This window comes from Aplidium turbinatum, chromosome 13, assembly GCF_918807975.1.
Source record: "Aplidium turbinatum chromosome 13, kaAplTurb1.1, whole genome shotgun sequence".
Taxonomy (NCBI): Eukaryota; Metazoa; Chordata; class Ascidiacea; order Aplousobranchia; family Polyclinidae; genus Aplidium; species Aplidium turbinatum.
The window spans coordinates 4329584-4355853 of record NC_137484.1 but is presented as its reverse complement, the minus strand read 5'-3'; positions in this window follow the sequence as shown (position 1 = coordinate 4355853).

Here is a 26270-nt window from a genome sequence, read left to right as displayed (position 1 = left end):
TCGTAATAAACGTTCACTGCAATTGCCGAGGCAATTTCAACTTTTGCCGTTTGGCCTCGGCAACGTTTTTGCCGAAGTAAAAATATGCTAATTTCGAAGACTGTGGCTTTCAAAAAGGCCAAACTTCTGAAAGTTGGCCCCAACCTGGCAACAGGGTTATCAGACAGGTTTTGAGAAAAAGAGCCAAACAATGTCGAAAAAAGGGCCAAACTGGGTAAAAAAGATCCAAATTGTTCAATAATGTTAATAACGTTGCTAATAAAACATAATAACGTTAACAACGTCAATAACGTTACAACATTACAACAACACATTCTACATCAGTGTTCTTAACCAGGGTTCGATCGAACCCTGGGGTTCGACGAAGCTGCTTCAGGGGTTCGGCGTGAACGTCCTCTGAAACATTAACACACGGCCTACTACATGATATATCAGCGAATATTTTTGGAAAATATTGTCTAGCCTAAACTTGATTGCGGCTTACGTGATGGTAAATAAACATCTGTGTGTTTGACGCGTGATGTAATGATGCCATCTGCATGTAACACAGAATGCAAAAAATATATTTTTACGTAACATTGTAAAAACAATCGATAAGAAAAACTTCACTTTTTCAAAACATGAATTTCCTCACGTTTGCTTTTTGCATGGAACGGCAAAACCTTAGTTTGAGGAAATTTAGTTCTATTTTCAATTTTTTTCAACAACAGCAAATAGTCCATACTTGGATGACATCATCGAGCTTCAAGAAAGCGAGATGCTAAAAAGGAAACTTCAACACAACAAATCTTCAAACGTTTTGGTGCCAACAAATCGAAAGTTATCCTCTGCAAAAGTTGCCCTTGAAGTTCTCATGCCATTCGTAACCACTTATTTATGCGAGCAGCCGAGCATGCGTTTTCTATTCTGGTAGATGTTAAAGCAAAAAAATGAAACCTGCTTGTATGCGAAAATGACATGAGAATTGCTGTTTCGAGAGAAAGCCTCGAATTTCACTGTTGGTCACAGAAAAATAACAACAGAAGTCTCATTAATACAGTACTGTATTACGGTACTATTAAATGTGGTAGATTTTTGTTTTTGTGATTCAGCAAAAATTTGGGCTTCAACGAAAGCTTGCAGATTAACGTGGGGGTTCGGCAAGTTAGTAAAGGACCTCTGGTCTACATTCTACAAAAACAATTCCAAATCTTCATCTTCTACAGTGCTTCCACTCGAATCTTTGGCATTGGCATAAACATTGTCAGCTAAACACTGTCTAAAAAATCGTAATAACACTTTTCAGTCTCAATTTCCGAAAGACATTTAGCCTACTCAAATACCGGTAGCTAGTTGGATAGTATGTGCCAACTGTTTCCAAAAAGACCAAAATATTGAAAACAAAGGGCGGGGCTGGTTTACAAGCTCCCCCTTTGGTTAAAATAGCGATGACGTCACGGAAGAGGTATCCACCAAATTAAATAAAAGAAAAGTGGGGTGAAATCAGTCAACCATGACGATGAAAAGCATGCAAGTGCCCGCCTTTAGTAAATTAATTGTAAGTTGCTTGTTTCTGCTTCGATTTTAACAATTGAACCATTGCTGGAAAGTACAAGCTATCGTCTACCCAAATAAAGCTAAGCCCCATCGTAGAAGTTAAAAATATTTCCTAGGTAAAGAGTTGAACTTGACAGAGTTTAACCATTTCTACAAAAAATAACATTAAAGATACCAGCATTTAATCAACGCTAATTTAAAGAACATATCTCTGTCTATTTACAAGCAAAAGTTGAGGTTGATAGCTTTTTCACAAATCGAGCAACCGGGCTTCAAACACAAGGACTCGTTGCATTTCCGAATCGAAGCAAGTACCTATACAAGTCTCCCCCGGTCTGCGATCATTATATGGCTTTATTAAATCAGTTGTAAGTTGCTTGTTTCTGCTTCGATTTTAACAATTGAACCATTGCTGAAAAGCACAAGCTATCGTCTATCAACATGAAGATGAGCCAGACTCTAAAAGTTTAAAATGTTTCTTAGGTAAAGAGTTGAACTTGACCGACTTTATCCATTTATCCTACAAACAGTTTTAAAGATACCAGCATTTAACAAGCGCTAATCTAAAAAACATATCTCTGTCTATTCACAAGCAAAAGTTGAGGTTGATAGCTTTTTCACAAAGTGAGCAACCGGGCTTCAAACACAAGCAAATAGCGCCCGATGACTAGTTGCATTTCCGAATCGAAGCAAGTATACAAGTCTTGTTCCAGACAATTGTTCACCTAATCAAACGTCATATAAAAACCGTTCAGGTCTACTGAATCTTAGCGTATTACGTCATGGAATTTTTCCTAAAAATGAGCCAAAATCGCACCATCGTAAGACTTGTGTCAAACCTGTTTAAACATGAAACATGGCATCACCACCTTTGAACACCTGTTTGAATTGCGTGACAATGTCTTTCATTATTGCGTCACAGTTACTGTTTACGTGAGTTTGAGATATCCCAAATTATTCTAGTCATTTTAAAATTGTTTCTTGAAGAAGTTGGTCGCATGTTTAACTGTTTTGCTTAGTGCTTGTCAGCTGGACGAAAATTTCCGTCTTTTATCCAAGTAATCTGTTCTGTAGTGACAAGTTTTTAGTGGTGTATCGCGTTGCACCCCATTTTCGACAGCTTTGAGGCTATTTTTACAGAAATACAATTCTCGAATAGACGTTTCCTAAAGAGTGTTTCTTTTCGGTCATTACATACAGACGAACGGATCTGGGACTCTTATGTTACAATTTTCCCACAAAGAGATTATGTTTTACCGCTGTGACCAAGTCTCCCCCGGTCTGCGATCATTATATGGCTTTATTAAATTAGCTGTAAGTTGCTTGTTTCTGCTTTGATTTTTACAATTGAACCATTGCTTGAAAGCACAAGCTATCGTCTACCCAAATAAAGCTAAGCCAGTCCCTAGAAGTTAAAAATATTTCCTAGGTAAAGAGTTGAACTTGACCGAGTTTAACCATTTATACGAAAAATAACTTTAAAGATACCAGCATTCAATCAACGCTAATCTAAAGAACATATCTCTGTCTATTTACAAGCAAAAGTTGAGGTTGATGGCTTTTTCACAAAGCGAGCAACCGGGCTTTAAACACAAGCAAATAGCGCCCGATGACTCGTTGCATTTCCGAATCGAAGCAAGTATACAAGTCTCCCCCGGTCTGCAATCATTATAAGGCTTTATTAAATTAGTTGTAAGTTGCTTGTTTCTGCTTCGATTTTAACAATTGAACCGTTGCTGGAAAGCACAAGCTATCGTCTATCCAAATAAAGGTGCGCCAGACTCTAGAAGTTAAAAATATTTCCTAGGTAAAGAGTTGAATTTGACCGACTTTAACCGTTTATCCCACAAATATTTTTAAAGATACCAGCATTTAATAAACGCTAATGTAAAGAACATATCTCTGTCTATTTACCAGCAGGCAATAACTGATGTTGTATCTCTTACAACACTCAAACATTGCAACGAACGAAGATACAAAACTGATTATGACATGATTGGTTTAAAGGAAACATTGTTTACATTTGAACCCTAAAACTCAAATATTAAAATGCAATACAACAACCGAAAAATAAAATTCAATTTATTCTTCTTCCAGAAGTTTGCGATTCGACCGCTTGAACATTCTCGGAAAAAGGCCCATAGGCTGTTAGGCTACTTCGGAACAGGGCCTATGAGAAGGGGGTACGGAAGGTACGGCGTACCCTTGAGAGCCCAGACCTGTGATTGATTGTTGGGGGGCCCGGAATTGTGATTTTATAGTTTACGCACAAAAAATGTTTGGTCAAAACCATCCTAAACGACTACATTCAAGCATAAAAGTTGTTATTATTTAGTCCTGGGGGGGGAGGGGGGCGTAATGTAGCAAGAGGGCCCGGAAAGGTAACTAAGTGCATTGTGCGCAAATTAGGGGCCCAAAGTGGTGATTTAATGCTTTACGTTAAATATGTTCTGCTAAAAGCACCCTAAATTAAATCATAAAACTTAGTTATTCTCCTGTCCGGGGAGGGGCATAGCATAGCAAAAGCAAGGTTGAGATTGCCTAACCCGCCAGATTTTTTTTAAAAGCCCGGATGCATTTGGGTTTTTTAAAAACTATTTGAAAAAGGAAGTTTCACGCTTATTTTTTTTTTAAATAAATTTAAGAGTTGTAGCAGGAGCCAGAGTCAATACTTTCGGAGCTGGAACGAAGCCAAAGTAAAAAAAAGTGGCTTTATTCACCTCTGCTAAGCATGTGGTAAATGCAAAAGTTAATGAAGAAAGGTTATTGGTCAGATGATTAATTTGATTATGTTTTGACCTGATGTACGAGATACATATGACACTCAGTAACGTTAACGGATTTAACAGTATTTATTAAACACAAAAAAAAACAATAAAATACTACTAAATCCAACGTTTTCGACACCACATAGTGTCCTCATTTTGAATAATTATAGGCCACATATAAGATAAATAACTAAGTTTGAAAATTTTACATTAAAGCTGTACAAGCAACACCTTTCAACAGCACCATCAACAACTGGCAAACACAAATTGTGTGCGACAATTCACATGATATGCACAACACAAAACACTAATTAAAAACGCAAAGCAAGATGGTAAGTTTGTGTAAACTAAAGCTAATCAAAAATTATTTAGGATAAACAACAGGTGAAGAGCGTTTAGTCAATCTGGCAAGGCTCAGCAATCAGCATACAATCAAAGTTAGCCAGAAAAGTTAACTTTGATAAAGTTATTAAAGTTTTTGCAGAAAAAAAGGCAAGAAAAATCTGTTTTGCTGAATAAATTAACTCTAATAAATAAATAAATAAACTAACTATTTGCTTGTGTTTGAAGCCCGGTTGCTCGCTTTGTGAAAAAGCTATCAACCTCAACTTTTGCTTGTAAATAGACAGAGATATGTTCTTTAGATTAGCGTTGATTAAATGCTGGTATCTTTAAAGTTATTTTTCGTATAAATGGTTAAACTCGGTCAAGTTCAACTCTTTACCTAGGATATATTTTTAACTACTAGGGCCTGGCTTAGCTTTATTTGGGTAGACGATAGCTTCTGCTTTCCAGCAATGGTTCAATTGGAAAAATCGAAGCAGAAACAAGCAACTTACAACTAATTTAATAAAGACATATAACGATTGCAGACCGGGGGAAACTTGTATACTTGCTTCGATTCGGAAATGCAACGAGTCCTTGTGTTTGAAGCCCGGTTGCTCACTTTGTAAAAAAGCTATCAATCTCAACTTTTGCTTGTGAATAGACAGAGATATTTTCTTTAGATTAGCGTTTATTAAATGCTGGTATCTTTAAAATTATTTTTCGTATGAATGGTTAAACTCGGTCAAGTTCAACTTTTTACCTAGGAAATATTTTTAACTTTTAGAGCCTGGCTTAGCTTTATTTGGGTAGACGATAGCTTGTGCTTTCCAGCAATGGTTCAATTGTTAAAATCGAAGCAGAAACAAGCAACTTACAACTAATTTAATAAAGCCATATAATGATCGCAGACCGGGGGAGACTTGTATACTTGCTTCGATTCGGAAATGCAACGAGTCCTTGTGTTTGAAGCCTGGTTTCTCGCTTTGTGAAAAAGTTATCAACCTCAACTTTTGCTTGTAAATAGACAGAGATATGTTCTTTGAATTAGCGTTTATTAAATGCTGGTATCTTTAAAATTATTTTTCGTATAAATGGTTAAACTCGGTCAAGTTCAACTCTTTACCTAGGAAATATTTTTAACTTCTACGATCTGGCTTAGCTTTATTTGGGTAGACGATAGCTTGTGCCTTCCAGCAATAGTTCAATTGTTAAAATTGAAGCAGAAACAAGCAAATAACAACTAATTTACTAAAGGCGGGCACTTGCATGCTGTTTATCGTCATGGTTGACTGATTTCACCCCACTTTTCTCCTATTTTTTTTGGTGGATACTTCCTCCGTGACGTTATCGCCTTTTTAACCAAAGGGGAGCTTGTAAACCAGCTCCCAAAGGGCCAAGAGGCCAAACAATTTTTTTGGGGGCCAACTACCTCTAAAAAGGGCCAAATTTCACAAATTTGGCCCCAAAAGGGCCAATCTGGCAAGCCTGCCTGGCAACTTCTCTCAAAAAATCAAAACAAAAAATAAACTGAACTGATTCATCAGAAAACGAACTTTGACCAGAGTTGCCAAAATAAATAATGACACAATGACATAATAAAGCAAAAAGGACCATGATAGTTAGTTCAGTTTGGTTGGTAGGTTGTTTTGAATCTTTATCCTCGGACAGTCGCACTGACAATACTTTGATAGGTTTTTCCTGGTAGTTTTGCATACTTGTAGAGGCTCTTGACGCAGGGCCAGTTACCGAGATTGACAGAGTGAAGTTTTCCGATTGTTGAACAGAATGCGTTGCTCAAGCGCACTCCCGAGAATCGAATCAGCGCCGCGTGGTCTTGAGTCGGGCGCGTAACCAGGGCCGGATTAAGGTTTTCATGGACCTGGGTCTATAGGGTAATCTGAGGCCTATATTTCGTTCCCCTCATTGTACCAATCACCATTAAAATGAAATAACAATAATTATACCCGAAGTACAGTATTTAGCCTACATATTAAACACATTCAAATGACATGTTTATTGCACTTAGACAAAGCAAAGCTGTTAATAACATCATCGGTGTCTATTTTTTCCAAAATTTCGTTTTCAATGCAGAGTAGAGCTAAGAAATGCAACCTTTTCTGGCCCATGGATGAACGCAGTTGATTCTTTACTTTAATAGGCTACCATGTTCAAACAATAATTAACTTGGTGTATATTCCTGAACACATCAGTATCGATTCCTATTTTAAAACTGCACCACTGTCGTTGCTGGGAACACTTCATTTTATTTAAAAACGAAGCACTGTAGGCTACTGTGTACCGTACATAGTTTTTTTTTGTATAATTAGCTCACCGTACGTTTATTCTTAAATGCTCATGTTTTTGATTTTTCTTTTTTTGTATTGGTTGTAAGATTCAGTTGTCCCCGCATAGCTTCCTCAACTGCCAGACCTCCAGTTGCTTTAAGTATGTAGATGCAACTGATTCTTTCAACTAATTCATCTAATTTAAACTGTTAGGTTTGGTGGCCGTGCTTAAATTTACTTTCATCGACGTATCCTTTAAATTTAAGCTACATCGCATGCACGTTTTAAACTTCCTTGGTTTTGCCGCCGTTTCCTTTTGTTTGTTTTATTCCCGTAAACTGTTGGTAACTTTATCATTGCTGTTGTTTTCCGACAAAGAAAAATAAATTGAATTGAATTTACTCTTAATAAAGCACTGAAAATGAGTGCTCGCCTGAACAATCAGAAATCATCAGACAAAGATGCATTCTTAGTAGGCTACTACAATTACGTTAGGCAATGCATACATTTTCATTTGCAATAAACTCATTTTCATTTATGAATCTAAACATTTGAGTTTCTTTGCTGCATTCACTGTTAAAATGGTGTTGTTTTAGCAGTGCAGAAAAATGAATCATCTCTTCAGGCAGTGATCCTTCTCTCGATCATCTGGATAATATTGAAGCAATGTTTTAGCACTCTCTTCAATTTTGCAGTTAGACATGGTGTTTAATTCCGCCAGAAACAAAAATTTTATTCGAAGACTTATTTAATGCTGCAATTTATGATTTCGTACACAAAATAATTTGGTCAATGATTGGCAAATATGAGTCTACTTTGAATCTTCTCTGTTGATCAAGTGATGTGTCTTCAAATCCATTTTTTCTATCCAAGGATAGTGGAGATCCTCCAACAGTGCCCAGTGTCCTACAGTACTCAACCTCTGTTTTTGGCGGCAATGCATTCTGATTTAACGCTTTAACGAGTTTGAGGTATTGCCACGTAACCAATGATATCCCAGTCACAACTTGAAGGCTTAGCTAAAGACAGGCAGCTAGCTGCGAAAGGATGTCAAATTTGAAGGAAATTATTATTATTTTACGTAAAAATGAAAACCGTGCTCATCAAATCATCATTAACTATATCAGATATTTAGCAATTCCATTGTGAATAGGTAGCCTATAGTCTTATATGTTACGTTTTGGCAAGACATAACTGCAGCAATTAGGAAGTTACAGCTTGTTTTGTTCAAAATGGTGTCGGTGCCAACAGTGCCCACCAACGATAGTTCCAACAGTGCTCAGGGTGGGCACAGTAGGAACCTTGCAGAATAAAATTGTCAGCTGACAATTCGGTAGGATAGATGGTCTGTAGGCTATTAGCTTGATGAAAACTACATTATCAAACGTTATACGGTTCTCCATTTTCAGTTTTCTCCCTTGACTACATATGTGTATACGTATAACTTAATTGCCTATTGTTGCAGAGTGATCTAGAAAAATGGCTAAGAAAATGGTCAAACATTCTCCGGAAATCATGAAAAGAACTTGCAAAGAAGTCCGTACCGATAGAAAGTCTATCAATTCTGTTTCCAAAGAATTCGGCATTCCTCGCAGGACACTGAGGCGTTATTTAGAAACATGCACCAACAATGAGTTAGAAACTTTAGCACTGAAAAACGTTGAACCGAACTAGGCCTATACTGTTAACAGAATATTCTCCAACGAAGAAGAGAGGAAGCTTTGTAAATATTTTCAAGACGCGCAAAGCATCACTTTGGCTACAGGACCAAGACAGCTAGAATAGGCTACTGGCATTCGAACTTGCTGTAAAATACAATAAAAAAGTGCCGAAATGTTGCTGGAACGAAAATAAAACTTCTTGAAAGAAATGGTTCCGGTTTTTCATGCTACTTAGTAGTTAGTAGACTGCTCACAAACAGAAAGATCGGTTTCGACAATATTGGAATTGCTATTGATGTGTTCTTCAATGTGTTTACAGAAAGTGGGCACTGTGGGAACCCTACATGGGCAATGTTAGGCATTCGTGTCCTACAGTGCCCACTTTAAGCATTTTTATATTGTCATTATGCAAATCCTGCTTATCGTAGAATTTAAACTAAACTATCAATAAATAGCATAAAGATAGTGCTAAGACATAGCGTAGAAAAATGAATATTATTGACAAGCTTTTCAGGAAAAATTTCAAATATTCAGAAAAACTGGGCACTGTTGGGCTATCTCCCCCTACTTTCTTCTTTTCTTGTCTCTTGAAATTTCTTCAATATATAATGATGACCTCCACTTAATATTCTACTTTTTTCTTCGAATTCTTGAAATTGGGATCCTAATGTTTGAACAAAGTCATGTAGACCCTGAAGCAAATTTGTTGTCTTATTCAAAGTAATTTTGCTATCCTGCAGCTAGGGACAATACCTGCAGCGCCCGACTAGTTTTATGAAACCGTTCCATTATGTACAACCATAAATCAATTAAAATAACGGTTTCAATTTTCAAGCTTTTCCATTGACAAGATAAACCCTTTGGCTGTTTCTTCAGTCTGTGATTTTTCGTCATTGTCATTAGACATTGCTTTCAAGACTTTAAGAATTTCTTGATAACCTTTTCTTAGCGCATGTATAGCATCATATCGTTCCTCTCAACGGGTGTATCAAACAAAGGCTTAATTGTTGACAAATAAAGTGGTTTCAGTACATCAGTAAAGGAGATAAGCATGTCATCATCAAAGCCACAGCCATTATCTAAGTGCCACCTTTGTTTACAGTTACAGAGTTAGCATTCGTTCTATGACTTTCGTCCTTTATTCTTTCAATCCTGAAAAAAAGTAGGCTATGTCAGTTTTTCTTAGTAAGTCGTTATCGGTGGGCCTATTTTTTGGTGGGCCTGGGGCTACAGCCCCGTCAGCTCGCGCCTTAATCCGGCCCTGCGCGTAACCACTGAGCTAACGGGGCGGACAAACAGTTTATTGTTTTGTTGGCGGTAAACAAACAAGAAGTAGGCTACATACAAATTGGGTGTCTATCAGCACAACAAGATGGCAACGAAAGACCTGTAAGGCCATCTATGTCAGCTGCCACCCTAGCCTGTTGCAGGTAACACAGTAATAAAAAAAATAAAAAATAAAAATAAAGTTTTCAGAGAGTCGCGAGAGGCCCGAAAATCCAGTGCATGCTTTTCAAATTTTTATATTGATAGTGCAGGGTTTTAAGGTTTTTTTTATTGAAATTTGAAAAGTTCATTATCCCCTGATGACAGCAGAACAGCTTCTGGCGTAACTATGCTTTGATGATACAGAGGTAACGAAATGAGTCTCAATGAAAACTATGACCTAATAATGAAGAAGGAACTTCAAACATTTCACGAGATAAAATCGTTGAATAAAATCAATATCAAAAAGTAGGTATGAATGATTGATTGATTGACATTTTAATTGTTGCGAGTATAAACACACATATTCAGCAAAGTCAGATAAAACAAACGGTAACGTAGAATGTGTGGATACTGCAACGGGTGGCTGCGAAGTGACCTATCGACCTCCCGTGACCTATTGACCTATCGACCTCCCATCGACCTCCCGTGACTATTTTTATTACTTTGTTTTGGAATGCTTGGAGTTTGTCGACATGTGTCTTAAAAGTGGAACCCCATATTGTTATTGCATATTGTATATGCGGATGCACAAGCGAGTGATACAATTGAAGTCTTGTTTTCGGAGGAATGAAAGATTTCAATTTAGACAAGATGCCAACGGACCGAGCAAGTTTCAATTTTATATCATCGATGTGGGGTTTAAACGAAAGTTGATTGTCAATAGTTACTCCAAGATATTTAGCGTGGTCAACTATTTCTAATTTATCATCGTTGTAGAGAACATTATGGATTTCATCAAGATTACTGTAGTTTTTTTTTGGCGGAAATACTAATAAATTTGATTTGGAAGCATTGATAGTTAACTTGTTGGCGTTTATCCAGCTACTGATTTCGACTAAATCCGAGTTGAGCTTGTTTTACAACAGACTTAAGTTTTCAGCTTTGACAATGAGACACGTGTCATCAGCAAACAATCTTGGTATTGATGATATGCCATTGGACAAATCATTTATATATAACAAGAAGAGCAGTGGGCCTAGTGTGGATCCCTGCGGAACGCCGTACTCAATAAGCTGATGAGTGGAAGAGTTCTATCTATTCAATTTTCAGTTCAAATTTTAACCCCAGTGCCAGTAAATGAGTATTGAGTATTATTGCTTGTAGCATGCAAATAATGTCATTTTGTTTTATTGTTAAAGGTAAACTGCCGAAAGACGGACGAGGCAAACATGGAAATGTGGCTCATGCTCTCCCTGAAAGTGCCAAAGAAGCTGTGCGCAAGCATGTTGGATCATTAAAAGGAAGGAAATCACATTACAGCAGAGAGACCACACAGCGAATTTACCTTCCAAGAGAACTAAATGGAACTAAACTGTACAACATGTTCAAAGATAAGGAACCGGATATCAAGTTGTCGTATGAGTCATATCGCACTATATTTAATACTGAGTTCAATATTGCATTCGGCTACCCAAGAACTGATACCTGCAGCATTTGTGACTCATTGATAGCCAAGCTTTCTTTTACTCAGAGCGAGCTGCAAGCTTGTAGCAGTGATAGCCGAGCTGCAAGTTTACTGCGTGAAGAACAGAAACTAAACGAAGAGCATGAATTGCATAAACGAAGAAGTGAGGCTTTTTACTCTCGCAAACGTGAAGCTCGAAAACAGGCAGAAAAAAATGATCACATTAAAGCTGTCGCATTTGACTTTCAAAAGAATCTTTATGTGCCAAATAAAACTACCAATGATGTCTATTACAAAAGGCAACTCAGCTGTTTTTCTTTTAACATTCATATACTTAGCTCAAAAGAATCACATTTTTATTGTTACGACAAAACTGTGGCAAGAAAAGGAGCTGATGATGTGTGCTCTATGCTGCACCATTTTTGTCACTATAACTTTTCACTATTATATATAAGTCACTATAACTTTTCCTATCCGGGGACACTCTTATCTTGAGTGTGACAAGAATATGGGTCTGGTGAATACTCGTACATAAGCTGAGACGCCTGAGGAGTGGTGGGATGTCTTTAGGGCATCGCGAAAAAAACATCCCCATTGGTCGTACATGTATGCAATCAAAGTGATTTTCTCTGTTTTTCTGGCTATTTAGAAAAGAGGTACAAAAAAAGTTGTCCTTTTCCCACCCGACCAGTACGGGAACTGTGGTTTAATGCAGATAAACCGAAAAGTATTCGCCAACGCACATCATAGAATGGGATGTAGGAAAACGTCATGCTTCTCACTAAGAAGAGCTGCATGCTTGCAAAAAGTTTCCCGAGCTTGAACAAAGAACGATTGCCAATAAACAAGGACAAATATAAAGACCTGCAAGTTTTGAAAAGGTTTTGCTCACCGAGTGCTGCAGAGTTTTTTGACAATTTGCCTCAAGAAGCATCAGAAAATGACCAAGATGATAATTAATACAGCGTATTGCATAACTGCTCAATTGCTTGTTTTCTTTGTTGTAAAATTTCTTGCTTGTAAAATAAAAGCAAGAACGATCAAACTCAATTTGCTTGAAAAAAACGATCAAACTCCTGCTTGTGTGTTTGTTTTTGACATTTTTGTGAAATGTGGTTACCCAAACTTCATGTTATTGTTCAGAAATGCTTTGCCTATAAAATACTTTCCTTACAAACGCAACGACATTACAATTAATAACCTCAAATTTGAACTTTGAGGTTTCAAACTTTAATTTTCAGTTTACTCGAAAAAGTGGTTTTGGTAGTTTGATCGTTATGCACCTGGACCCTTCGTTTCGATTTGCTGAAAAACGTTCAATGATATCCTGTGCTATGATGTCGTGGTTCATCCATGGATCTAACTCTATAGCAACAAACAAATAGTTAACAAGCAACCTTTAATTAACATATTACATCAATGCAATCATTTGATAAAATGCATGACTACAATACAATAAAGTCTGAATAGTTAATGCTAACAGCAGTTGATCGTGGATAATTTTGCATATAGTTTTTCATACTAGTAATAAAACCAATTTTCTCGTTTATTTTACATCATGGCGATCGCTATGATTTATACAAAGTGATCCGTAAGACAATAACGAAAATATTTGATGATAAATATATAACTATCCCCGACCACTGCACTCTGCTCTCTGCAACTAAATGAGGGAAACTTTAAATTGTTTGGTATTTTTAGGTTGCGAATTCTGGTAATATTCTATAATATTTTCGTTTGTCTTCTACGAGATTCGTCAGGTTTTTAAAAATTTGCAATCGTTTAGAATATCGATTCGCTGAAAAACGTTCAATGATATCCTGTGCTATGATGTCGTGGTTCATCCATGGATCTAACTTTATAGCAGTGGTTCTCAAGGGGGGCGGTACCGCCCCCTGGGGGGCGTTTTGATTTTGCAGGGGGCGGTATGATTACTTCGGCTTAAGGGGGGCGTCTTGATTATTAGGAGGCATTCTGGTTTAACCCATCTACCGTCCTGCATAACGATTTCGTCAAAGAGCTCGTATCTTCGTGGTAGCATTTCCTACCTCATACCTGGTGGAAAAGGGATTCAGCTGTGTTGTTCTGCTACATACCAAACAGCAAAACCCACTTGACATATCCATAAGAGGTGATCTTCGAATGTTTCTCACTGGCTTTACACCGGATGTGAAGAAACTCGCACTTTCTCACCAAGCCCAAAGTTCACACTGACTACCAGTAGGCCTATGCTGTTTTCATGCTCGCAAATATATACTTGCTTTTCATCAAATATAGTTACTAGTCTTTAAAACCCTTACTGCCTGTTTTACTCTAAAAGGGGGATCATCAGAAGGTCTTTATTCAAATAAAATTCTATTTCTACCTAGCCTATATTTGATGTAATTATATCGCTCTGCTTGGCTTTTTGCTTGGCATTGAGCACTTTTTGTAGTATTAATAGTAGCCTATTTATTGTTTTATATTCGCTTTTCGTAATTATTCGTTTTTGTTGGGGGGCGGTAAAATTTTTCCTGTTTATGAAGGGGGCGTTGGGCCAAAAAAGGTTGAGAAACACTGCTCTATAGCAACAAACAAATAGTTAACACAAGTAGCCTTTAATAAGCACGTACCGTCAATGCAATCATTTGATAAAATGCATGACTACAATAAAGTTTGGATAACCATTACTACAGGCAGTTGATCGTGGATAATTCTGCATAATATAGTTTTTCATAGTGGTGATAAAACCAGTTTACTCATTTACACGATGGCGATCGCTAAGATTTACACAAAGTGAACCATGACACGAGAAAAGCCAAAAGTGATGTCTTATTTTTGAAAGTGGGTTGTCTTTTTTTTAACCTTCTTAGATTTTATTTGCGATTTAGGCTTTTTACGAGTTTAGTTCTTTTTCTAAGCATTATTCTAGAATTGTTTGTAGCATTTTTTTCTTCTAAAGAAGACCGGTTTAGTGGTTATTGAAGAAAGCTTCAAATTTTGTGCTAAAATGCAGAACAAATATCAATATTCCATGGAGTTGCATTGGTTATGTTAATCGTATCCTTGTTTATCAAGATAAAACAAAACAGGATTGTTTAGACTTTGACATTTCCTATAAATTTAAATGACCAAGCATTGCTGCATCAGTCACCAAATGAAATGCTGTATGAGAAAGGAAATTGAATGGCAACGGCAAAGATCTAGTCAAAAAGGTGTATAAAATATTTTGATGAAAGTCAACAAGTCAAACTGACGAAGATCTTGCATCTTTCAACAAGGTTTAGCATCCACATAAAATTTATGAAGCCAAGGGTCCGGCAGTTTGAAACCAATTTTGGTGTTATGCAAAATTAATGATTATGTTATTCATACAATTTTATGTTTTCTTGTTGAAATAAGTGACTAGTCAAAAAAAAATACTTATTTAAATTTAGTAACCAAACTAACAATAAACATACGTTGAATTCTGATTCTATTTTCTTCCAAAGTCGGTCCAACATAAGTTTTCCTTTTTTTGCCATTTATTGCTATTTCTGAACCAAGATTGAATTTTTGTTTTCGCTTCCATCGTTTGGGGAGAAAATTTACTGCCTCAGGATTTAATTTAGTATGTTTCGGAAGAAAATGCTTGGCATTAACATTCAGTTTCCGATTGCCCAGTAACATTCTTGAAAAAAAAACTTTGCTTTGGAATTCAATTTTGTGTTGATGATTTTCCTTGCGATAGGGTTCGAATTCCACGGCAATTTAAACTTTTCCGTCTCAAAACATTTTGCATTTGAATTTAAACCAGCTTTTTGTTTCAGTTTTTTTGAAATAAACTTTCTTGCATGAGGATTCAAAATATAATCTTCTATGAAGTTGGCTGGAAAGAAGCTTTTCGTCAAAGGATTCAAGATTGACATATTTACTTCAATGCGTCAAAGTAACTTTTCCAACAACGAAAAGATTTGATCACAAAAATATAACTTTCCCCGATCACTGCACTCTGCAACTGAATGAGGAAAACTTCAAATGGTTCAGTATTTATAGCTTGCGTGTTCCGTTGCTTGTTAAAAGCATGGACTTCTAAATAGTAGTATCTGGACTGGAAACTCAGTGGGCAACATGAGGCCAAATAGTTGGTACAACAGTTGGCCAACAGTGGGCCAACAGGGTTAGTTACTTGGCTGTTGGCCCACTGTTGGCCAACTGTTGTACCAACTGTTTGGCCTCATGTTGCCCACTGAGTTTCCAGTCCAGATACTACTATTTAGAAGTCCATGGTTAAAAGTAACCAATGAGCAAAGAGATTGCATCTTGATATAAACGATTAAAAAGATCAGACAGTCGCAGCTTGAGATAATTGCATCTGATCCTGGATCTAAGTGTTCAAGCTTTGAAAAACAATTTGGTGCATGGGAATTGGTTTAAATTTTGCAACGGTCTGTGATGGGTTGTTATTACAAGTTTGTTTTTGTTCAATTTTATTGGATAGAAATTGCAATGGTGAAAAGTGTATTTTTGTAAAAAAGAAGTGCATTGATTGCTTGATTTTGTGTGGGGAAATATTATGTAAAAAAAATAAAAATGAAACATAGCAAAATTAATCAATAATGTTTTTACCAAAGTCCACTTGAATTCTATTCATAGAGTTTTGTGTGAGCAAATGTTTTGTCTAATTCCATAACTTAATAAAGTTTTACTCTACAAATTAATGTTGTTCCATTATTTTGATCTGATTCATTGCAAATGGGCCATTTGATAATTGACTGATAAGCAAACCTCCTGTTTGAAGATGATGACTGCTAAATTTGCTTGTAAAGACGCCTGCCCCTTAGTTTGATTACCATAGATTTGATGACACACACTCAACAACCACACATAAGCTTGACAAGGCGGTCAGCTTTGTCCAATGGGCAAGCCAATACGAACGGAATCCTTCACAGCAATTCGCAATACATTGACTTTATCCTAAAAACATCAGTTGGGGAATTAAAGATGCAAAAGGAAACATCCTCACGAGCAAAAGCTGTATCCTCGAACGTTGGGCAAAATTCTATGAAGAACTCTATCACGACAATCCACAACAGATACTCATCGATGACTCTGCCTCTGACGAAATCCCTTCTATTTTAAGAAGCGAAATATCTAATGCTATAAGCAACTTAAAGTATGACAAATGTCCCGGTATAGACGGCATTTACTCGGAATACCTCAAAGCAGGAGGCGAACCTCTAATCACAGCATTGCTCCATCTCTTCAATTCTATCTTAACAACGAAAAAGATACCCAGCAATTTTAAAGAAGCTCTAATAATTGTAATCCACAAGAAAGGCAACAGACTCGACTGCAGCAACTACCGTCCAATAAGTCTACTCAGTCATGTATACAAACTCTTTATCACTATCATTGCGGCACGCGTGAAAAATGACCTATATGCATCCCTCCCCCCTACACAAGCAGCCTACCAACCAGGAAGAGGAACAATCGAGCAAATCTTAGCGCTGGAACAAATTATAGAAAAGTCTATTGAATTCAACAATTCCGTTCATATCACCTTCATTGACTTCAAAAAAGCGTTTGACAGTGTTAAATTACCTTACCTTTGGCAAATTCTTGATAAAACTTCCATCAACAAAAAATACATCAACCTCTTGAAAGCAACGTACGACGACTCGAAAGCACTAATCAAAACAAACATCGGAACAACCAGACGAATCGATATTATAAAAGGTGTTAAGCAAGGAGATGTCTTGTCTGCTATCCTGTTTTGCATCGTAGCTGCTGCAATAATCTCAGAAACAGCAAATGAGTGTACAACTGGATTCACCATGGGCGGTCATGTAATATCCAATTTAAGCTACGCAGACGATATCGCCATTTTGAATAATTCTAAACTGAAAATGCAGGAATACCTAGATGCTCTGTCAAAACATGCTGCTAAATTCGGTCTCCAAATAAATGTGTCCAAAACCAAATGTATGACAACCGACAAAACTAACAACACATTCAATCTCACTCTCTATGGAAAACAAATAGAACAAGTACCAGAATTCATATATCTTGGCCACCGACTATCCGCGACCAACGATGGAAAGACTGCTGTGCAACACCGAATTGGCTTAGGCTGGGCAACATTTGAAAAGAACAAAAAGGTTCTAACATCCAATAGACTCCCAATCAAACTAAAAGCAAAAATTTTCAACACCTACGTTTTACCAGTCGTACTGTACAGTCTAGAATGCGTAAATTGGACATCATCAACAATGAAAAAACTCACTATACCTTCCAAAATCACATCATGAGAAGCATGACCAACAAAAGGTTACTTGATCACACGCAAATAGAAGATCTTCTAACTATGACAAAACTACATCCAATTGCAGCAATAATAAAATCAAAAGTTTTAAAACTGTTCGGCCACACTAGAAGATCACAATTCGGAATCAGCAAAGTTTGCACAGAAGGCAAAGTAGAAGGAAAAAGAAAACGTGGCAGACAACCAAAACGATGGCAAGACAACATTCAATCATGGACCGGACTCAACTTGACGACACTGGGCGAGTTGGCTCAAAATCGCCACTCTTGGAAGCAAATAAGCCATGTTGATGCGCAATCTGCGGCAGGCGGAAATGACGACTGATGATGATATTGAAGACTGGTCAGGACTGAACTAAAAAACTGCAGTAGAAAAATCTTGCAACAGAGAAACTTGGCGTCTCATTGCCTCCAACCCTCGACAAGAGGAAGGAACTTAATGATGATGATGAGACCGTTCAACATACGATTTTGCTGCTCACATTTTCTAAATATTTTCCGGTTATTTTTCATGCTTTCCTCTTGCTTGTATTCTCGAAATATGTTAATCGTAATTTGCAATAAACGTGAAAAGTTCAATGGTTTGTAATTTTTTTGCAAGCGAACTTCATCATTTTGATATGAAAAAGTTATGATGTATGCCAATATCTGATTTTTTTATGTTGGACATTTTCAAGAGCTGTAGATTACAAGACACAGTTTGGAAGTAATCTGAAGCAGATCAGCAATCAAAACGTAACGTCGTCGTCGTCGTGTGAGCGTCTGGGGCCGAGGGTCTATCCTTTTACCACCCCAGATTCACGATGTTCCCGGACTACACTGGAAGGCTACTAGAGAGTAGCCAGTCTTTTGTTTCATCATCCATGACACGCAGACCTTCCACTGCGTTAGGTGGCTTGAAGATGGAGCAGTCATTGATGATGTGGTCTGCGGTCTGTTCCTCGGCACCACATTCACAGGAGGAGGAAGAGGCCATTCTCCATTGGTGCATGGTTGAGCGAAAAAGCCCGACGCCCGTACGCAGACGGTTGAGGCGCACCCATGCCTGTCTTGGTAGTGTTAGACCGATGGGGCGTGTGTCGGCGTCGGGGATGAACGAATAGAGTCTGGTGGCGGTTGACTTCCATTCAGAACTCCATTTATGGTCCGCTCAAGCAGCCGCAGAGATGTCTTGTACATCAGCTTCGTTGATAAGAAGTTGAGCGGCTGGCACGAATGGGTGTCTTGATTTCAGTTGACGGGGGTGCTCATTTTGGAGAGCAGAGATCTTGTGGTGGAGAAGATGGTTAGGCTCCAGTGCCCGTCGACCGAGGGACAGAGTGGCTTCTTCGCGACGAAGCTCAGCGGGTTGGATGCCAGCGATAATGAGGAGATTGTCCAATGGTGTGGGTAGCAGGCATCCGGTCACTGTGCGCAGGGCGCTGTTTATGGCAGTGTCGATGTTATGGCAGTGAGCACTGCGGCACCAAACAGGTGCACAGTACTCTGCTGAAGAGTACACAAGGGCTAAGGCTGCCCTCGCCCCCCAGCTAGAGCCTGCCAGGCGCTTGAGTAGCGCAGCGCGGGATGTGAGTTTCTTGCGCAGTGACACCAAATGGTGGCGGTATGTGAGCGATCTGTCCAGTGTCACCCCAAGATATCTTGATTCGGGGCAGAAGGACAGAGATTTTCCGTTGTTCTGGAGGTGTAGCTCACGATCAGCTTCCCGATTATGGAGGTGGAAAGCTGCTGCCACAGTTTTGGTTTCGCTGAGTTTCAGTCGCCAGTTCTGGAGATAGGCTGAGAGAGTTTTCATGTCCTGGCTCAAGGTGTCTTCTAGATTTTCCCACGACGTTGTGGAGTGGAGAATTGCCAGGTCGTCCGCATAAGCATATTTTGCGGAGACCGTAGTTGGCAGGTCGTGGGTGTAGATGTTGAAAAGAAGTGGAGCCAGGACCGATCCCTGTGGGTAACAAAGACAACAACACAAAGACATGTTGAAAACTTAACAAAGACATGTTGCACATGAATACGCAAGTTGTTTTGTTGTTGGAGTGTTGATTCGATCGAATGTTTAACTTTGTTTAATGTTTGATTCTTCAAGAGTGGTTTTATCTTGATATTGCTACCAAGGAACCTCATGCACAGTTTTTGTTGGAATATCCTGGAGGAAAACAAAACCTTTATCGTCGATTACTTGGCCTAAAGGTAACCAATAATCAAGAACTTTATTTCTTGATAAAACAATTAAAATTGAGTTGCAACACACAGCTTGAGATAATTGCTTGTTTGCACACATCAAGATCTCTACGGGATGCCAGATAATCTGGCGCACAATTATTCGTTAAAAGTTTTCATGAAGTGTTGATGCAATTTTGCAACGTTCTGATTGACAGATGATACCTTCTTGTAAGTTAATCTGGTGTTGAATAACAAAGCGTTGATTTTTCGTAATAAATTACAAAGAATTTTCGTAGATCAACCATGGATCAACGTTTTCTTTGTGTGCTAGTTTCCCGCTTGTTTGTTGTTGCATCACTTTTTGTTGCTTTGATCACTTATCTAGTTGTTGTCTTGCTTTTGCCTGATTAATTATTTTGATAAGTAGGCTATTCTTGTTTTGTTGATATTTTATCGAACATCGTTGATAATATTTCAAGTCAACTCAACGTGAACTAAAAATGGTTCAACTTCATTAAAATGTTATCAATTTATCTCATTATGCTTGAGAGGTCGTGGCAACATTTCTTAGCTATGATTATGTTGTGATAGATAGACAGAAAAACATGAAGAAAATTCGTATGGGAGATCGCAGCTGCTGCTCAAACATGATCCATCTGTTTCTGAAGAAGAATAGTAGATTATGTGTTTTAAAAGTTTTTGAACCAATTTTTTGATATCCTGAGTTTAATATATGAGGAAAGTCTTTTACTTGTCCTAAAAAAAACAACAACATTTTTTAGATGGTTTTTAGAAACACAATATAGTTTTATCCAAATTAGAAGAATTCTAATCCACATTCGGTTATTAAAATAGTTTGTCCGAATACAATCCCAATCCACTCGCTGACTTTAAATCTAAATCCATGTTCATCTCTGCTAGATATCTGCAAGCTTCTGGTCACTGTTTCGTCACTTGGCTACGTCTATATGACGATTATGGTGTTAAATAAAGTTAGGTGCTAACCAAATGACTTCAACAATACTGCATCAAACAATTAAAACTACATACTGTAACATTTATTTTTAACTTTAATTTCTTTTGTGCAATGCAGGTTTAGCAAATTGCTTTTAACAAGCCTCGTTATCCAGCTAACATAAGTATGTGGACGTACATCAAACCATTCTCTGCTGAAATGTGGCTTTTTTGTGGGCTGCCATTTCAAGACTCACGTAAATTATGACCAGCAGATACCACCCAAGCCCTTTGGGGGTTTTCCATGATTTTTATGCGCTAACCCATGCATATCCGACTTTGAAAATAGAGCTTACCTAGATGTTAGTGGACTTACTCACATTGAACCCACCCACATTTGCAAACATCTGCAACAACAACACATCACCCATCTGCAAAAAAGTTGTTACAAATTCAATATAAATGAACGTCATATAGATGAGAAATGGAAGTGGACCAAGAGTTAAACTCTGAAGGACTCCACAAGATGTAGCTGGAGTTTCCAGATTTGTTGTTTGTTTCGAATTCGTGTATCTACTTATTAGAAATATCCTTGAAGCTGCAACTTTAAAGTTGTTCCAACGCGATGTTAAATCAATCAGAATGAAAAAAAAAACAGAAATCCGTTCCTGATTGCAAAACTGTGCTTTGATGTTTTCTTTGAAAAGGTTTGTGTTTTTTTTGTAAGTGTACGGCATGTACTTTTTATAGTAAGCCGTTTTGACTGACCAGTTATTGCAAAACTAAGGCAGGTCCCTTGCATCATATTCTGCTTATCAGAAAAGTTGTTGAGATGAACAAAGATTTAATACTCGAGGTTGTTGTTTGATTGCTCATGGGAAGTTTTTATCTTCTAACGAGGAAAACTTCTTTGCCAACTTCATCCTGGCAGTTTTACATACTTGTAGAGCAGCGTTTCTTAACCGGGGGTGCTAGCACCCCTTGGGGGTGCTGGAATAGACTGTAGGGGGTGCTAAATGCATAAATGCCATTTTACTTTTCTGCGTTTTTTCGTCTTTCTACCAGTATCAGCAGTTGTCATATCAATGATTCCTGTTTCAAAGTAGCCTACATGGTTTGCTGTTATTGTAGTCATCTACCAGTCATGAATGCAAGTTGATCCTGAGTAGTTTGTGTGAACTTACCTGGTGGGTGCTTTGTTGTAATATTGTTGCTCACCTCTCACTTCTAGAAACCACCATGGCAAAATACATTACCAGAAATCACTCATATCCAGAATGGATACAGCAGCCCTTCTTGGCAGACATGAGTGATGATAATAGGCTAAAGGAGGAGCTGATTGACATGCTGGTAAATCAGAGTTGTCGGACAACATTTCGTCCTTCCGCTTGTTGATTTTTGGTGTGATCAGTTGACAGTATATCCTGGATTGGCACAGAGCAGCATTGGAATTGATCGTTCAATTTCCGACTACTTACCTGTGTGAAAAGGCGTTCTCCATCATGCTCCAAATCAAAACAATTGTCTGGAACCGCCTTGCTCCACGATATGAGAGTGGCTTTGACCAACACGAAGCCTCGAATAGAGAAATTGGTCACACATAAGCAACAACAGAAATCACATTGATACATGCGTAACTAGTTACCCAGCTGGGTAACTTAAGTATGCTTAAGTTTGTCCAATGTCTTTCACTATTCTTGGGTTTTCCTATTTCTTATAGGCCTACTACCAATGACGACAGTAGTTTTGAAGAATAAACAAAATGATCAATTTGTACATTGCTTTCCTTTTAATATTGCATGCAGGCCAAGGTTTAATGGCGGCGCCGAAATTTTGAGTTTTGACATGCTTTTTGATCACTGGCGGTATATTCTTCTGTCGCCTAACAAACTGTGTTTGTTTTTTGTTTGTTTTATTATCTTTATCCTGCATTGCGGGAAAGCGGACTTGAGCGCTATGCATCGGTGTACGCCTTCCGACGTACACCTGACCCACGCTGCAGCCGACTGCAATGTCTGTTTCCGGTTGTCTACTCTACTTATGACTTAAATTTGCTAGTCTACCCATTACTCGAAATCGGTCACTGGGTAGAGGCAATTATCATAAAGTTTCTTGCCCAGAGAAACAACAGCAAGTGCGGGTGGCTGGAGTCGAACATGCAGGCTCTCGACTGCGAGCCCAACGCGTTGTTGTTTTAAGATAGTTGATTCACTTACGTATGGTTATAATTGAATTTCTGTTGGTGAATGAAAGTCAAATACCAAATCCTCAATCAACTTCGTTAAAACAACTGCACAGTTTGTTAAACAACAAGAGACTTCGTTACAAAATATATTGCCAGCGATCTGAAGGCATGTCAAAATTTCGGCCTCTACTAAACTTTTGGTCGGCACTGTAGTAGTTGTATGTTAACGATAGTTAGGGGTGCTAGACTAGTCAGGCCTGTTTACAGGGGTGCTGGAGTCAGAAAAGGTTAAGAAGCACTGTTGTAGAGGCTTGAACTACTGACACAGGCCCGGCCACCGAGATTGACAGTGTGAGGTTTTTGCTTGTTAAAGTGTTCTTGTCTGTGAATTATTCTATCCACTAAGCTTTGCACTCTTTTGCATAATGCTTCCTGGTGTATGAAACATTGCAATTTTGCAATTGATGAAATGTTGAAGCAAAAACACACCTTCACTTCAACAACACCTTCACTTTTCGAAGCCTTGCTGGAGCTACTTTAGTTTTATTTCTATGATAACGTTGTTCTTACAGTATTATTAGGCTAATAAAATCATTTTTTTAAAGGAAACACCATTAGACGGGAATTAGTTATTATATTTTACAAAAAGACGCTGGCCAGTTGATTTTGCTTGCCAGGCTGGATCTGCCCGCGAGCCGTAGGTTTCCTACTCCTCGTCTAGCGTCTGATGCAACTGCGTCGCCTGTTTAAATATTATTAGACGCCAAAGCAATAATTGCCTTTTTGGTTGCATTTGGCTTGATTATAATGTCCTATCAGTAAAGAAGTGCAATTATTAAACAAATTCCATAATTATCGTAGTTTATTTAATAAAGAAACACAATAAAATGCAAATGAAGTTACAATAATTATCACATTGAATCAAACAATCTGCAAACACACTAAATTGATGAAAAAAATTGATGTTTGGAAAACTCAGTCATGTCCGTTTTCGCCACTTGGCATCTGGAGCATAAATTATTCATCTGTCTTCTGCGTGATTCGTCAGGTCTTTAAAAACTTGCAATCGTGTAGAATTTCCATTTGCTGAATAACTTCCAATGATGGCATGTGCTATGATGTCGTTCATCCATGGATCCAATTCTACAGAAACAAACAGATAGTTAACAAGTAGCCAGTAGACTAATTAAGACATTTCGTCAATGCAATCGTTTGATCAAATCAATGACTACAAAAAAGTTTGAATAATTATTACTAAAAGCAGTTGATCGTAGATAACACTGCTCTATAGCAACAAACAAATAGTTAACACAAGTAGCCTTTAATAAGCACGTACCGTCAATGCAATCATTTGATAAAATGCATGACTACAATAAAGTTTGGATAACCATTACTACAGGCAGTTGATCGTGGATAAATCTGCATAATACAGTTTTTAACAGTGGTGAAAAAACCAGTTTGCTCATTTATACCATGGCAATGGCGATTTAAACAAAGTGAACCATGAGACGAGAAAAACCAAAAGTGACGTCTTATTTTTGAAAGTGGGTTGTCTTTTTTTTAACCTTCTTAGATTTTATTTGCGATTTAGGCTTTTTACGAGTTTAGTTCTTTTTCTAAGCATTATTCTAGAATTGTTTGTAGCATTTTTTTCTTCTAAAGAAGACCGGTTTAGTGGTTATTGAAGAAAGCTTCAAATTTTGTGCTAAAATGCAGAACAAATATCAATATTCCATGGAGCTGCATTGGTTATGTTAATCGTATCCTTGTTTATCAAGATAAAACAAAACAGGATTGTTTAGACTCTGACATTTCATTTAAAGTTAAATGACCAAGCATTGCTGCATCAGTCACCAAATGAAATGCTGTATGAGAAAGGAAATTGAATGGCAACGGCAAAGATCTAGTCAAAAAGGTCTATAAAATATTTTTGATGAAAGTCAACAAGACAAACTGACGAAGATCTTGCATCTTTCAACAAGGTTTAGCATCCACATAAAATTTATGAAGCCAAGGGTCCGGCAGTTTGAAACCAATTTTGGTGTTATGCAAAATTAATGATTATGTTATTCATACAATTTTATGTTTTGTTGTCGAAATAAGTGGCTTGTAAAAAAAAACTTATTTAAATTTAGTAACCAAACTAACAATAAACATACGTTGAATTCTGATTCCATTTTCTTCCAAAGTCGGTCCAACATCAGTTTTCCTTTTTTTGCCATTTATTGCTACTTCTGAACCAAGATTGAATTTTCGTTTTTGCTTCCATCGTTTTGGGAGAAAATTTGCTGCCTCAGGATTCAATTTTATTTTTTTTGGGAAAAAATGCCTGGCATTAACATTCAGTTTTCGATTGCCCAGTAACATTATTGAAAAAAACTTTGCTTTCATCATCATCATAATCCATCGTCGGTTTGTTCCCCACTAGTGGGGGTGGCCGATTGTTTCCGCGCAGCAATTGTTTTAATCCCTTTTCTTCATTTCACCCTGTCCCTTGCATCTTCCTCCTTCAGTCCGACTTTTTTAAATTCATCCTTCACTTGTTGTTTCCACGTTCTTCTTGGACGACCGCGTTTCCTCTTCCCATCCACCTTTAGATCTAGTGCCTTTCTAAGAAAACTTCCTTCCTCCCTCCTTATCACATGTCCATACCATCTTACTCCATTTGCCCTTGCCAGTTGGTCTATGGTCTCTCTCATCTCTAGCATATCCAACAATTCTTCAGTCCTTTTTTCCCTTCTCGTTTTCACCCCACACATTGCTCTCACCATTGACCTTTCCGTTCTTCTCAGGAATGCCAGTTCACTCTCTCTCAATACCCATGTCTCGCAACCATATAGCATTGCAGGCCGATATACTTTTCCTTTCATCCTTAGTGAAAATTTTCTGCCATGCAACATTTCCCCACATTCCCTGAACTTTGCCCAGCCCAATCTTGCCCTTGTCACTGCTGCTTCACATCCACCACTTCCATTTATCCGATCACCCAGATAACAGAAGTCTGTCACTGTTTGGATGCCATGGCAGAACTCATCATCATGGCCTTCCACTTCATTCGATCCTTTACTGCATTTCCCACAAACAAAACACTTCGCCAATCTTGTTGCGGCTCTCTTGACATTAGCACATTTTGCATGTACCCACTTTCCACATTCCTTGCAGTGCATTGAATTTCTCATCACTCTCTTGCCACATATTCCACAAGGATCTACTTTGTTC